At 48.2% G+C, this 14,221-nt stretch overlaps 1 protein-coding gene across 1 annotated transcript in view; it reads right to left on the bottom strand.

Annotated features, from left to right (window-relative positions):
* Nucleotides 1-8,847, bottom strand: part of SH3BP4 (SH3 domain binding protein 4) — a 58,767-nt gene extending 49,920 nt beyond the window's left edge. The window contains exon 1 of the mRNA XM_039494175.1: nucleotides 8,744-8,847. The gene's annotated coding sequence lies outside the window, so the exon portion shown is untranslated. The remainder of the gene's footprint in view (nucleotides 1-8,743) is intronic.
* Between the last annotated feature and the right edge of the window lie 5,374 nt (nucleotides 8,848-14,221).

Genomic DNA, 14,221 nt, shown 5'->3' with positions numbered 1-14,221 from the left:
AAGGACGTCAGCAACGCCCACAGAAGTACTTCTCTGTCGACACAGGTGTGTCGACACTGGGGGGCTGGAGGATGGCTGTCTGCATAGTTATATCAGTCAGGGGTGATTTTTTCACCTCCCGCACCAGCGTGGCTATGCTGAGATAACATTTAAGTATAGACCAAGACCAAGTCATTTGCCTAATTCACACAAGACATCTGTGGAGGAGCAGGGAATTCATCTCTGGTCTCCCAAGTCCTAGGCAAGAGCGCTACCCACTGGACCATCCTTCCTCTGTTCTCCCACCGGCTCTGCCTAACACAGCGCACTTAAATTATACCAAAAGTTAGAATGATTTGACATTTTGAGAGTCAGCAGCCCAGACAAAGCTGAAGTTGCTTCCAATACTTTTCTTTTAAACTTTCTGCTCACAAATGGAAAAAAACCCCAAGACTTGTCACTTGTAGGAAATACACACAAATCAGAACCCCTTAGATGGGGCAGGGCTTTTAGTAAACATGAAGACAAGCTTTTTTACTCCTCTAACAATCCTGGCTGAGGCTGAATGTTAACTGCTCAGTTTCTCCCAGGAGGAAGGCATGTACTCTGAAGGATAGTGCTTTTGCTGGAATGCAATGAAAGGAAACTTACATTTGAGGACTGATGGTTAAAACGCTTGTATTCAAGGTGTTTTACCACAATCTTTCCCATCTCAACATGTCTGGAATGTGGCTAATGAAAGGGGAAGGAAAGATGGATTAGGTTTGGACAGAAGATTACCTCCAAGTTGTGTAATTTTTGTTTTAATGACTGTTTCAGGACATGCCATCAACATTCCAGAGTTAGGACTCAGATTTACAAATAAATTAAGCTTGAGTTGGAATGACAGACTGTATTGATCAACAGGTTTCAGTCAGGAAATACATCACAGAGAAAAGTTGACGGCATGCCTCTGACGAAGTGGGTATTCACCCACGAAAGCTCATGCTGCAATACTTCTGTTAGTCTATAAGGTGCCACAGGACTCTTTGTCGCTTATCACAGACAAAAGCAACTCCAGCGACAAGAAGGGAAGATGAAGTTGTCGGGGAGAAGAACTGTGGAAAGCTGTTCCTTTAAAAAAGTAAATTTACACATTGCTAATTTTTGGGACACACAATTAATCCAAGCGTACCTTGCATTTATTTATTGGTGGGGATACAAGCAGAAGGGTGTAAACTTTCCTATCTCTTAGTATGGAGGCTAGAAAGTTGTATTAATAGTCCAGCTGTAAGGTATTCTAGTGAACAAGCATAACAATTGCTACAGAGCTCTCTCTTGTTCATGAATTTCTCATATAAAGGAGAAATAAGGCAGATAACATCTCCCAACTCGGACACGCACATCTGAACAGCTTTGTTGCTGCCCATGCCGGCTATCAGGCCAAGCTTGACAGTCGATTATTCAACTAGGATCCATTTAAGTAGCAACCCAGAGAAGCATAAGGGTTTCTCAAGGGAGAAGGATAATTTACAGACGACTTGGTATAGGCTTTATCCTTCTTTACTTGCCATTCAGCCAGCTGGACCCTGCCATTCACCAATATTCTCAACCAGCAAACTTTAGCCATCAAGCCATGAAAAGAGAAACCAACCTTTTCTTTCACAGGCACATGCTACAGAAGTTGAGTGCACGTACACTAAAGCAATGGCATGGGGGAAGACTAACAGACCCGAAATGAAGCCTACCTCACGTACATTTCGTGTTACACGCGTATGCACACTCAAAGACACTGCTTCTGACCTGGGGGGGGTGAGGGGGGGGTGATGGGACACATCCATCAATTTCCCCAAAATGAGATCTGAAACATGGATCTAATGCAAACTTCTCCACTGAGCAACCTCAGACTAACTCTCCCAGACTAAACGAACGTGTGCGTGAATGCATATTCCAAAACAGTCACATGTTACACTGTCAACCTACCTGCTTGTTTCTAACACTGTAGGCAAGGCATTGAGATAGTCAAGAATCCTGTTTCCCTGAAGCGTCCACTTTGACATCAGGGTTTATACGTATGCTAAGTGTGGCGCAGACAGGCAGAGCAATTCAGACAGCAATGTAGCTAATGTCTTTCCATTTAGACCTAGACACTGAGTGTCCTGCGAGTAGCTGAGGGAATTATTGGAATTAAAATACATGGGGGGGATGGGATAAGATATTGGGGGGTGGGCCAGGGCTCTGAGGTGGCGCTGAGCAGTCTCTCTCTCTCAGGAGCGTGGTCTCATTGATCACCATATGTGGGGTCTGGAAGGAATTTCCGCCAGCTCAGATTGGCAGGGACTGGCAGTGGGGTGGCATGGAGCCTTCCTCTGCAGCGTGGGGTGCGGGTCACTCACCAGCATTACCTGGGTATATCTCAATCATTTCCCTGGCATTGCAGGGGTCTCAGACACCAGTGCCTGTCAGTTCCTCCCATTCGCTGCCTGTGGCATGTAACCGTCTACCCTCCTGTGGGCCGTTGTCCTTTGGTCTCATTCTGGTTATGGGGTGTAGTGTGGGGGTGCTGGGTGGTTCAGTGGCCTAGGACATAGAGGAGGTCAGACTGATGATACTGATTATCCCTCTAGGACTCTAGTAACTGGGTCACAGCTCAGAAGACAGGAGCATGGCCTTGTTTGTAATGAAGCAAAATGAAGCCTCTGATAGGCTTCCCAAGTCACACCAAAATTGTCATGAAGCTACACTTAGGCCTTGTCTACAATAAAGTTGTAGAAATAGAACTATATTAGTATAACTGAAGTGACACAACCCCTCTAGTGTGGACATAGTTATATCTCTACAAAGCTTCTTTATATCTGCATAGCAGTTCCTGAACAAAAAAAGGGAGCTGGGAGAAGTTTGGTCTAGAGGATAGAGCACTGGACTGGGAGTCAGGAGACCTGGGTTCTATTCTTTGCTCTACCACTGGCCTGCTGGATTACCCTGGACAAGTCACTGTGCTTCAGTTTCCCCATCTGTAAAATGGGGCTGATACCGGCCTCCTTTGAGAGCTAAGATAAAAGTATTACATAAATGCTAGGGTATTATTATATGGTAACAGTATAACTGTGTCCACACTCGGGGCTGTCCCGGTGTGTGTGTGTGTGTGTAGGGGGGGAATGACCCCCCAACAGACAATTACTACACAGAATTGGCACACAGACCAGGTATTATCGTGACAGATAAACAGCATCCAAATCACAAACATACAACGAGAATGCATTGGTAGCTCAGTTTAACTACTTCTTGGAAACACCTAACAACTTCCCCAGTTACTGTCTCCACTAAACAGCTGTAGTACCTCAGGGCAGTGGCTGTCAACTGGGGCACACATACCCCTGAGGGTATGCAGAGCTCTTCCTGGGGGTACGTCAACTTAGCTAGATATTTGCCTAGTTTTACAAAAGGCCACATAAAAACCACTAGCAAAGTCAGTTCAAACTAAAATTTCATACAATGATTTGTTTATACAACTTTATATATGACACACTGAAATGTACGTACAATATTTGTCTTCCAATTCATTTATTTTTAATCACATGGTAAAAATGAGAAAGACAGACATTTGTCAGTAGTGTTCTGTGATACTTGTATTTTGATGTCTGATTTTGTAAGCAAGTTGTCTTTAAATGAGGTGAAACTTGGGGTACGCAAGACAAATACTTCTGATAGGGGGACAGTAGTCCAGGAGGGTTGAGAGCCACCTTAGGGTGATCACTTTCAGGCTACTGATCTGCCTCCCTGGGCGTGAATGCCCAACGAAAAGTAAGGGACCATTCTTTAGTGAGAAGATAAAGTGTCCTGCTCACGCAGGGGCAGGCAAACTTTTTGGCCTGAGGGCTGCATCAAGTGTCCGAAATTGTGTAGAGGGCCAGTTAGGGGAGGCTGTGCCCCAACCCCTATCCACCCCACCCATCCCCTGACCACCACCCCAAACTCCCCTGCCCTCTATCCAATTCCCCTCCCCCACCCCCCGCTCCCTTACCATGCTGCCTGGAGCACCGTGGCTGGCGGCGCTACGGCCGCGCCGCCCAGAGCACCAGGACAGGCAGCCATGCCGCCAGGCTGGAGCCAGCCACGCCACCGCGCAGCACAGAGCCCCGGGTCAGGCCGCGGCTCTGCAGCTGCGCGACCAGGGAAGACCTCGCAGCTTCGCCGCCCAGAGCATTGTGCGGGTGGCGCAGTGAGCTGAGACTGCGGGGGAGGGGGAACAGTAGGGGAGGGGCCAGGGGCCAGGCAGGAGGTGGCCTGCGAGCTGTAGTTTGCCCACCTCTGTGCTAATGCATGGAGGTTTGAGACACAAGAGTTGATGTAGGACTGGATTCCCATTAATGGGAACGTGTTTGCCACATCTACCACGGTCCAGCAGTTGCAGACTTCCCCGTTTTAGACGCTTCATACGTATTCTTGCATTTTCCAGAAAACACCCTTCCTAAAAGCTAGTCTTTCTAGCTGTGAAGACATGTTAGACCTGTAAGTCCATCTGAAAGGAGTGCGAATTTAAAGCTTATACACTCAACATCAAGCTCAAGTACAGCCTCAAGTTTTGAGTCAGACTCTTCTGCAATACAAAGTACCTCTGTGTGATCCCAGTTTTAGCAGACTCCCACACAAAACCCCAAATCCTCTCCAATCAGTCTGGAAGCAGCCTTGCTAGCTCAAATCTGTTCAGCAGGTATTATGAACACATTAACCAGGCATCATAAGCAAATGTGCAGCAGAGATGCCGATTTGGGGGAAACTGGCTTCTATAACCATGCGTATTGTTACGTGTGCCCCCTGTGGCAGATCAGTTTCAATCTATCAGTTACTCATATTTAATATAAATAACTATAATACCAGTGTTGCCAACTCTTGTGTTTGTATCACAAGTCTCGCAACGAAAGTTCGTTCATACTCCAGCTTTTAGGCTTACGTAAGCACAAGGGAATCTCAGATTTCATCAAGAAGTTCTAGCCATCACAGTGTGGAGGGGGTAAAAAAGCCTGAAAAACGTGTTCCAAGTGCACCCTAAAGACACAACCCAGAAGGCAAATAAATCAATTTAAGAATCAATTTTAAGCCCATCTCATATTTTGTGGGGGAGGAGGTTTGACTCATGAATTTTGAAGGTTTGGGGTTGGCAGTGTTGGGAAACTGACAAACCCTGTGCTTCTAAACTCCAATACAAGGCAAACCACCATCGGGAATCAGGTTGTTGCCTCCAGTCAGAACAATCAACTTACAAAAACAAAGAGCAGACAGCCTGGGAGTGGGGGATGCTTGCTGGGAAATCAGACACACAGGTGGGCTTGGAGACAACAATTGTGTGGGCACGCCTTCAAAAGAAGTTAAAAACAGAACAGGAAAAGCAACCCAATTTATTTATCCACAGTGAAAAATAGCATCCTGAATAGATGTGAGAAACAATGGCTGCATCATAAGGAACTCCATCTCCTCCTCAGTGGGCACGTCGGACCATTACCAGAGGGAGACAAGAGGTGGCAGAAAGGTATAACTGAGCCTACAGAGAGGGACAAGACACTGTCTCTGACTTGGGGGCAAGTTCAGAAACAACCAAAACAATATCTTCCTCCCTGGAGAGAAAGGAAACTGTAGGGTGGAAGGAGAGGGAAATGCATGAACCAAAGTTAGATTTGATTCATTCCCCACAGATTTAAGGTTTGGTTTCATGGACAGTACATTTCTTTCATAACACTGAAGCGAGTAATACATGATGCCACAGTACTTCTGCAGTAGGTGGTACCCAATAAAACAAACAAACAAACCCAGCCCTGTTCTACAAATAAAGCAAACAGATTTCCAACAGCAATTCTAGCTCCAGCCTTGTCAGTCTGTTTACCAAGGGCTGTGCTGTGCCTGGAACACTATGCAGAACAGAGACCTCTAGTGGTTGAACAATACACTGCAACTAAACATGTTAGACCAGGGGTGGGCAAACTTTTTGGCCTGAGGGCTGCATCGGGTTTCCGAAATTGTATGGAGGCCAGTTAGGGGAGGATGTGCCTCCCCAAACAGCCACGCATGGCCTGGTCCCTGACCCCCTGCTGCTTCTCGCCTCCTGGCAGCCCCCTCGGGACTCTGCCCCATCCAACGCCCCCCCCCCCCGTTCCCTGACAGCCCCCCAGAACCCCTGCCCCATCCAACCACCCCTTCTCCCTGTCCCCCGACCGCCCCCGGAACCTCCACCCCTGATGATTTAGTGGGGTTTGGTCCTGCTTTGAGCAGGGGGCTGGACTAGATACCTCCTGAGGTCCCTTCCAACCCTGAGATTCTATGATTCTATGACTGCCCCCCGCCACCCCATCCAACCCCTCCTCACATTCCTAATGGCCCCCCTGGAACTCCTGCCCCATCCACCACCACCCCTGCTCCCTGTACCCTGACTGCCCCTGGAACCCCTGCCCCTGACTGCCCCCCCCCGCCACTCCATCCAACCTGCCCTCTCCTTCCTGATGAGATCCCAGCCCCCATTCAACCCCCCGTTCCCCACCCTCTGACCGCCCCATCCCCTATGCACCCCCCTTCCCTCTGACCACCACCACCGCGACCCCCCCCCCATCCCTGCCCACTTACCGTGCTCCCTGGAGCGCCAGTGGCTGGTGGCATGGCTGCACCAGGACAGGCAGCAGTGCTGCCTGGCTGCAACCAGCCACGCACCATGCGCCACAGAGCACTGGGTCAGGCCAGGCTCCGCAGCTGCGCTGCCCCGGGAGCTTGCAGCCCACCGCCCAGAGGCTTGCACCGGTGGTGCAGTCAACTGAGGCTGCGGGGGAGGGGGGGGGGAACAGCAGGTGAAGGGCCAGGAGCTCAGTGGCTGGGCAAGAGGGTCCTGTGAGCCGGATGTGCTCCGTGGGCCATAGTTTGCCCACCTCTGTGTTAGACCCATCATGCACAACACAGAAGCTACACACCACCAGGGACGGTTTAACAACCTGAAAATAAGTAATCAGACTATACTGGGTGTTGGGAGGAATAAAATGAGAACATTCAACACTCCAAAGGGACCATGGGAACTACTTGCACACTTTACAAGTTTGCTTAATAACTGAGCTAGCGCCTGCATTAATGCAGTCAGTTTGCAGCCCAAACAACCTAAAAAGTGCAGCACAGAGATGAGATGCTCAATCACAGTATTCAAATTCACACTCCAACCTCAGTTTAACTGACTCACATAAACGCAATTTACTTTTGTTAGATTTCTCTTCATTTTCTCCAAGAAAGTCTGCATCTTGGGATAGTTAGGGATAGAGATCAGCCTTAAATTATTTTTAAAAGTAACTTGCAGGACAATTACAGTTTGGCATCAGCTTGCACTGTCAATACCAATGCAGAGGAAAAACAATCGACACTCTTTAAACAAATTATAACCTCAAGAGCGACAATGCTTTTTAAAGGGATATCTGTCTTCAGATAAAACAGCTGTCACAAAACATATTTGCATTCCCAAAATACCAGTCTTAGGAGAAAGCAGATTACAGAAATGAAAGCCCAAGGACAGCTAACTATTCTGTGTCGACAGGTGTACTGTGCTTTGAGATCCACCAACACCAGCCCAGGATATGCAGGATCAGACCCTCAACTGGTGTGAATCGACGCAGCACCACTCTAAGTCAGCATAACTCTGGCTATCAGGTGAGGATGTGGCCCAACACCTTGTTACTACAGATTTCAAAGCAGAACAGTGGTTTGCAACATATCAAGTGCTGGGTGAAATATTACTGACCCCGGTGATAATCCAGTGCCTGTACTCTTCTGCATGATTGCAGGGCATAAGATACTATTGTGCTGGGGAAGTTACTGGCTGTCAGCAAGCATGCCTGATCTACTGGCAATCACAGCGCTCCCTGAAGCTGACAGGCGTGCTAGCCACCACTGTCAGCTAGATGCAAGAGACATTTCAGTTCCTTTATGAAGTAGGCCTCAAACAACAAATGCCATCTCCCAAGGCACTGGATTGCAGGGGAAGGCCTGAGCAAGAATTAATTCAGGAAAATAGGAGAGGTTTTCCTGGGACTGAGTCATTGATTGGTTGAGCTGCATGTGTGTCGGAAGCAGAAAGGAACCAGAAAGCCACGGGAAGCAAGCAGACTGAGAGAAGCCCTTCGACTAAGCCAAGACCTTCTTTGGGCAGAGGACTGCCTGCAAAGCAGGCTTGGATTTTGGAACAAGGAGACTGCCGGCTGTTTGTTCCTTTGTGTGCAGTCTGCATAAGCCAGGGGTCAGCAACCTTTCAGAAGCTGTGTGCCAAGTCTTAATTTAAGGTTTTGCGTGCCAACAATACATTTTAATGTTTGTAGAAGGTCTCTTTCTATAAGTCTACAATATGTAACTAAACTATTGTTGTATGTAAGCTAAATAAGGTTTTTAAAATGTTTAAGAAGCTTCATTTAAAATTAAATTAAAATGCAGCACACCCCTCCCCCCCCGACCAGTGGCCAGGACCCGGGCAGTGAGAGTGCCACTGAAAATCAGCTTCCGTGCCGCCTTCGGCACTTGTGCCATAGGTTGCCTACCCCTGGCATAAACAAACAGAACTGTGTCAAAAAAAAAAAAAAAAAATACCTGACTTATATTACCAAATTTTCTCAGCCTCATGGAAACAACCAGGCCAGGTCCTGAATAACCTCAAACTCCTGCATGGCTGAAGAATGGCCTTTGAGCCACAATAAGCTCACTCGCAGACAGAACTTCTGGCCAAGGCTGTTCTTGGCAGAGATGGGATAGGAGCAAAACTGTCTCTCACCTGGAGAGTCTGAGGCAGATCCTAAAGACCAGGCCTTTACTACCACAGGATTTTTCTGACAGCAACAAGGTAGAGTTTCTGAATAGGTTTTCCATTCTGCCGCCTGGAGGGAAGAGGGAAGCATGTGAAATAAGCACAATGGCAGATTAAAATCTCTCTGTAAAAAGAAGTTTATGAAACTCTGCCAGGCCATTTTCCAGAATTCCTCCATCCAAACTACACAATCTGTAAATCTAGCCCCAGACCATCTATCTGGCTGACAACAAGAAGTGCATCTCCAATTTATCATCAACCCATCCCCTTGAGAAAGTAGCAGCAGCAAAGAAAGCATCAGTCCTTTCTCCACCTACAATCCAAAAGATATTCTGGGCTGTTCTATAACACTCAGTGAGAGAGGTGCTGAAACGCTGTCATTTTGCTAAACTTCACATGCTCAAAGTTCTGCGCTTGTGTGCTGAGACACCATCTGAGGTCAACTCATGTTGCTAAGAACGTATGCCCATTACCAACCCTTGTTTGATATACGAACAATATTTTTCTAGTTACCTTCCCCAGACCTGAGAAAGAGCTCTGTGAAGCTCAAAAGCTTCTCCCTTCCACCAACAGAAGTTGCTCCAATAAAAAAAAAAAAACCACACCTCTACCCCAGTAGAACGCGACCCTCGGGATACAAAAAAATTTCACCACATTATAGGTGAGACCGTGTTATATCAAACTTGCTTGACTCCCTCCCCGTTCCTTGTTCCCTGACCACCCCCTCCAGAGACCCCCATCCCTAATCACCCCCAGGACCCCACCCTCTACCCAACCCCCCCCTCCCCTGACTGCTCCACCCCCTAGCCACACACACCCCTCCCCGACAAGCACTCACCGGCAGTGGCGGGAAGCGGAGCAGCCTGGCCCCAGCCTTCTCCACTCCACCACCTCCCAGCAGCAGCGCTCTGCTTCCCGCCACAGATGAGTGCGGAGGGCGTCTTTTCCCCAACCTCCTCGCACTCACCGGCGGTGGGAAGCGGAGCAGCCCAGCCCCAGCCAGCTCCACTCTGCCAGCTCCCAGCCATGGCGCTCCACTTCCCTCCGCAGGACCTTTCCCCAGCGACATGGCTGGGGCCGGGACAAGGAGAGCGGAGAGGTTGGGGAAAGGACGCCCCCCATGCTCACCTGCGGCGGGAAGCGGAGCTCTGCGGCTGGGGCTGGGCTGCTCCGCTTCTGCTGCTGCTGGTGAGTGCGGCGGGATCCCTTCCCCGAGCGACACAGCACAGTACTGAAGAGCTTTCTGACAGACGGCTGGCTAGCAGGTTACCAGGGCAGTTGAAGAGCGGCTAGCAATCTAGTAGGATGCCCATAGGACGATGGGATTGAGAAACCTGCATCAGGTGACGCTGTACCTGCCCCAGGAGGCACTGCAGTACCCTGTAGCCAGTTGCACAGTGAGATAGTTACCCACAATGCACTGCGCTGTGTCAATGCAAGAGCTGGTACTGTGGATGTGCTCCAGTGACACAAGAAGCATAGTGTGAACATGCAACAGCGGTTTAACTACAGCTGTGGCTGTACGTTGCCATAACTTAAGTTGACTTAACTTTGTGGTGTAGACATAGGCCAAGCCAAATTTACCAACTGACCAAAGAACTCCAGACCAAACTCAACAGGCCATAAACTGCCATCCCACCTACAATCTGCCTTTCTTCTGAGGCCTCCTCCAAGGCTGGAAAAGGAGAAGCCCAGATTGCTTCATTGCCCAGGGGAAGGAGGAGGAGAGTGGGGAAGGTAGGGAGAGCTACCATTACAGAGCTTCTCTCTGACAACAGTTGCAGGACACAAACTGCCAGGCAGATACAGGGCTAAGTTGTGTGGTGTAATGCCCTGCTAACAACGATGTGCACGGCTGGTAGCCCAAACAGTTTGCTAACTACTTAGAACTGCCCTTTCCCCACTCAGTTATCTTGTACCTCCTGATGAATATCACAGAGTGCATGAATTACTAGGAAATGCCTGGATTTGATATCACAATCTCCAGTCTTTGATTAAGAAAATATTATTTTATACCTATGCACGCACAGAAAAAGAGAGAGAGAGAGCGCGCGCGCACGTACTACTGATTTCTCTATAGCTTTCATCCCCATGCAGCTGGAATACTTCAAGCACTAATGAATGTATCCTGACCATGTAAGTGGGGAAATATTAACCCCACTTTACATATGGGGAAAACCAAGGCACCGAGCACTGAAAGCCCTGATTCAAGCACACACCAAAGTGTTTTGCTGAATCAATGCCTGAGGTCACAGAGCCAAGATTGGACTAGGGAGTTCTGGGAACCAATGTCCAGTACTTGAATCACAAGCCCATCAGCCCAATAAGATTCAGAGTGGGGAGGGGAAAGGAAATGTTAAAGTTACATCTGTGCTAAGTGCTCCTCCCAACCAGGCCTCAAGCAACATTTTGCTGGGCCCAGGGCAAACTCCTAATACAGGCTCCCCCCCATCCCATCCAGACAGACACACAGGTACAAACAGACGCATGGATTATAGAACCAACAGTTAGTCAAGCTTAAACCTCTGAGTGACACAGTTACACCAGCATAAATCTGTAGGGCAGATCAGGGCTTAGCCTGGAGTTTTTCCTCATGCTGATGGGCTTGTGGCCAGGCCCTGGCAAAGTGTAACTGTTTCTTCCCCTTTATGCAGGGCCTGCTCTGAGCCTAACTAAACGGGGCATTCACAGCATGAATCACTGCTTAACCAAGGTCCTAATTCACTTTACAGTTCCAAGCAGAGGATGGGTAAAATTTTCAAGACTGAGCCTATTCTAACTCCCTTACTCAAATATATAAATATACCCTACATATTTCAAGAGTCCCCTGCCAATGCAGAGTAGTTTGAGGGTATCCGTTTGCAAAGGATAGACTTAATATGCACATGCTCTCTCTGCAATCTCCAAACTCTGCTTAAAAAGGCAGACAACGGAGGGTTCCCCCGCCCCAACCAGCATTTCCAAGCCTAACATTTTCTAATCTTTGCACAGGACTACAGAACTGGACAGGACAAAGCACTGGAGCATAAGTTTTAGATAGGGCTCCACGTACAATGCAACTGGGTAGCTATGCCAATGCCCATGATCATTGCCTGTTAGGTTCACTCCCTCTAGGGCACCTGGCATTGGCCACTGTCGGTAGACAGATACTGGGCTAGATGGACCTTTGGTCTGACCCGGTACGACCGTTCTTATGAGCTACACCAGCTGAGGACCTGGCCCCAAAACATTAGTGTTTATTGGGTAAAAACTAGAAGAGTCTCTACGTGTGTGTTGAAGATCCTCTGCTGTTTGATGACTGTGGGAGCAGGGTGGGAACTGGTCTACAACCTTAGAACAGGCAGGAGCCCAGCAGTATGTTCAGAAAGAGTTTCAAATGTTGTTTTAAAATGTGTGTCACGGTAGGGCAGGGGTTGGAAGTGATCAGCATCAGGGATCCTAGAAATCTGTTTGCCACTGAAAAACATGGAATTTTTACAGTTTGTGCAAAAACTAACATTTTACAGTGGAACCCCAACGATCCTATCTGAGTGGGACCAGGGCCAGATCGGATAATCAAAAACTCAAATAATCAGGAGAATGGATGGGGCTTGGCTGTCAGTTTAAAATTGTAAATCTATCAATAAAACATTGTGGTCAATTGATACCCAGATATATTGTGGCTAGGGCTACTAAAGTTCAGCATTTCATTTTAATGGTGGAATAATGCAGATTTTTATGGTTTTTAAAATCAGAGAATTTTGGGGGTTTTATCATGGAAAACTAGGCTCCCTGATCATCATGACATGTAATGTTAATAGTATAACACCCAGTTTTACAGGGCTGGCCCCATCTCCCCTGGAAGTTTCTCAGCCACAGCTCTCCAAGCAGCATTACAAAGGAAGTCAGTCACTCTCATGATCCTAGTTTTACAGCCAGGCAAAGAGAGTAATAGAGAGGGGAAGGTCAAACAGCTGGCCAGTGGGGGAAGAGGAGGCAGGTCTCCCGGGTGCTAGTCCGGTGCTCTAACCACTAAACCGCACTTCACTAAGAGACTTCAGCTTTAGCAACTTGTGTTAAAAGGCAGAAGAGTGAGAAACATTGACAAATGCACAGAGACACTCTCCCCCCATGCCGTGCTGCTACAGTTCACACACATCCCTTTGCACACTGCTGCTGGGTGAGTGCCTTCAGCTGCAGTAAGGCATGGGCCCAACCTCATAACTCAGAGGTGGGAGAGAGGGGTAAGGTTAAGGAACTGCTCCATTGGAAGGGAGAGATGGCCAATCATCACAATTCTTTGCATTTATATAACAGCTTTGGAGGACAAATCTCTGAGTGCTTTTATAGATTAATTAAGCCCCAGTGCCCCATGAGGCAAAAGAAAGAATAACCAAAAGAAACACCCACCCACAGCGGATAGTTTCTCTTAACAGTGCAATTAGTGCTGCACCCTCCTCTCTCATCGGAAAGGGGGCATGTCAGCGGAGGTAACATCACTTTTTTTTATGATGGGGGAACCCCCCGCTAGCATGTGCAGAATTTTACTCACAATGAATTCAATAAAGCAAGTACAAGGCTCATTCCCCCGGCTTACCCTAAGTTCCGTTTATACTGAGCACCCTGAAAAAAACCACTCTGCTCTTTAATACTAGTTCCCCAAACAAAACTGCTTTTTTCTTTTCCATGGTGATGGGATGACTGTGAGCCAGGGACCGCTTGATGCCAACTGGCAGAGGGTTGAGGGGTACATCAGGGCTACAGGGATCCCCCTGGGTCTGGTCTTTACGTACTAGTTCATCAAAGGGTGTCATGGGAGGTCCCTCTTGAAAGCTCATGCCCTGACCGCAGAAGGGTCTATTTACCCCCAGCCCTCCAATGCTTACTCGCATTGTGGTGGAAGGTGCATTAAGCTGTGTGAGCTGAGGGGTCCTCTGGCACTGATTGAAAACACAGGGCTAGGGAACTGCTGGGTTGCAACAGTAAGGGAGGGAGGCAGAGGTGGTGAGTGAGGCCAGCAGAGGGACAGAGCTCCTTGCGGCACAAGATCGACTGAAGAAGAGAGCTTGGAAACTGAGTAAAGAAACTGCCGGCTCTTTGTTCCTACTGTGTTCAGGCAAACAGGACTTCGATGCAGTCCTGTTTCTGCACAATGAATGCACACGAAGTACCAACTGACTCAACCTCCGGGCTGGCTGAAATTCAGGATTTTCATTGTACCAGAAGTTTAGATTTTCCAAAATCCGGTTTTCACCAATTTTTTCCAAACCTTCCAGAAATGCCAAACCCTTTGTTTTAGAGACATCAAAACAGAAATATGCAAAATTACATTCTTGTCAGCTTAGCTGCTGCCACTGGCTGAACAGCAGCAAGTGAAACTGACCACATCACCAGCTTCAGTGGAGCCGCTGCCAGGAGTCTGCAAGCCCTGGGGTCCCTGGCCAGTCTGCATGCAGGGCTGCTTTG

The sequence above is a fragment of the Mauremys reevesii genome, linkage group 11 (genome assembly GCF_016161935.1).
Source record: "Mauremys reevesii isolate NIE-2019 linkage group 11, ASM1616193v1, whole genome shotgun sequence".
Classification (NCBI taxonomy): Eukaryota; Metazoa; Chordata; order Testudines; family Geoemydidae; genus Mauremys; species Mauremys reevesii.
The sequence above is the reverse complement of the archived record's forward strand: the minus strand, read 5'-3'. Positions and strand labels throughout refer to the sequence as shown.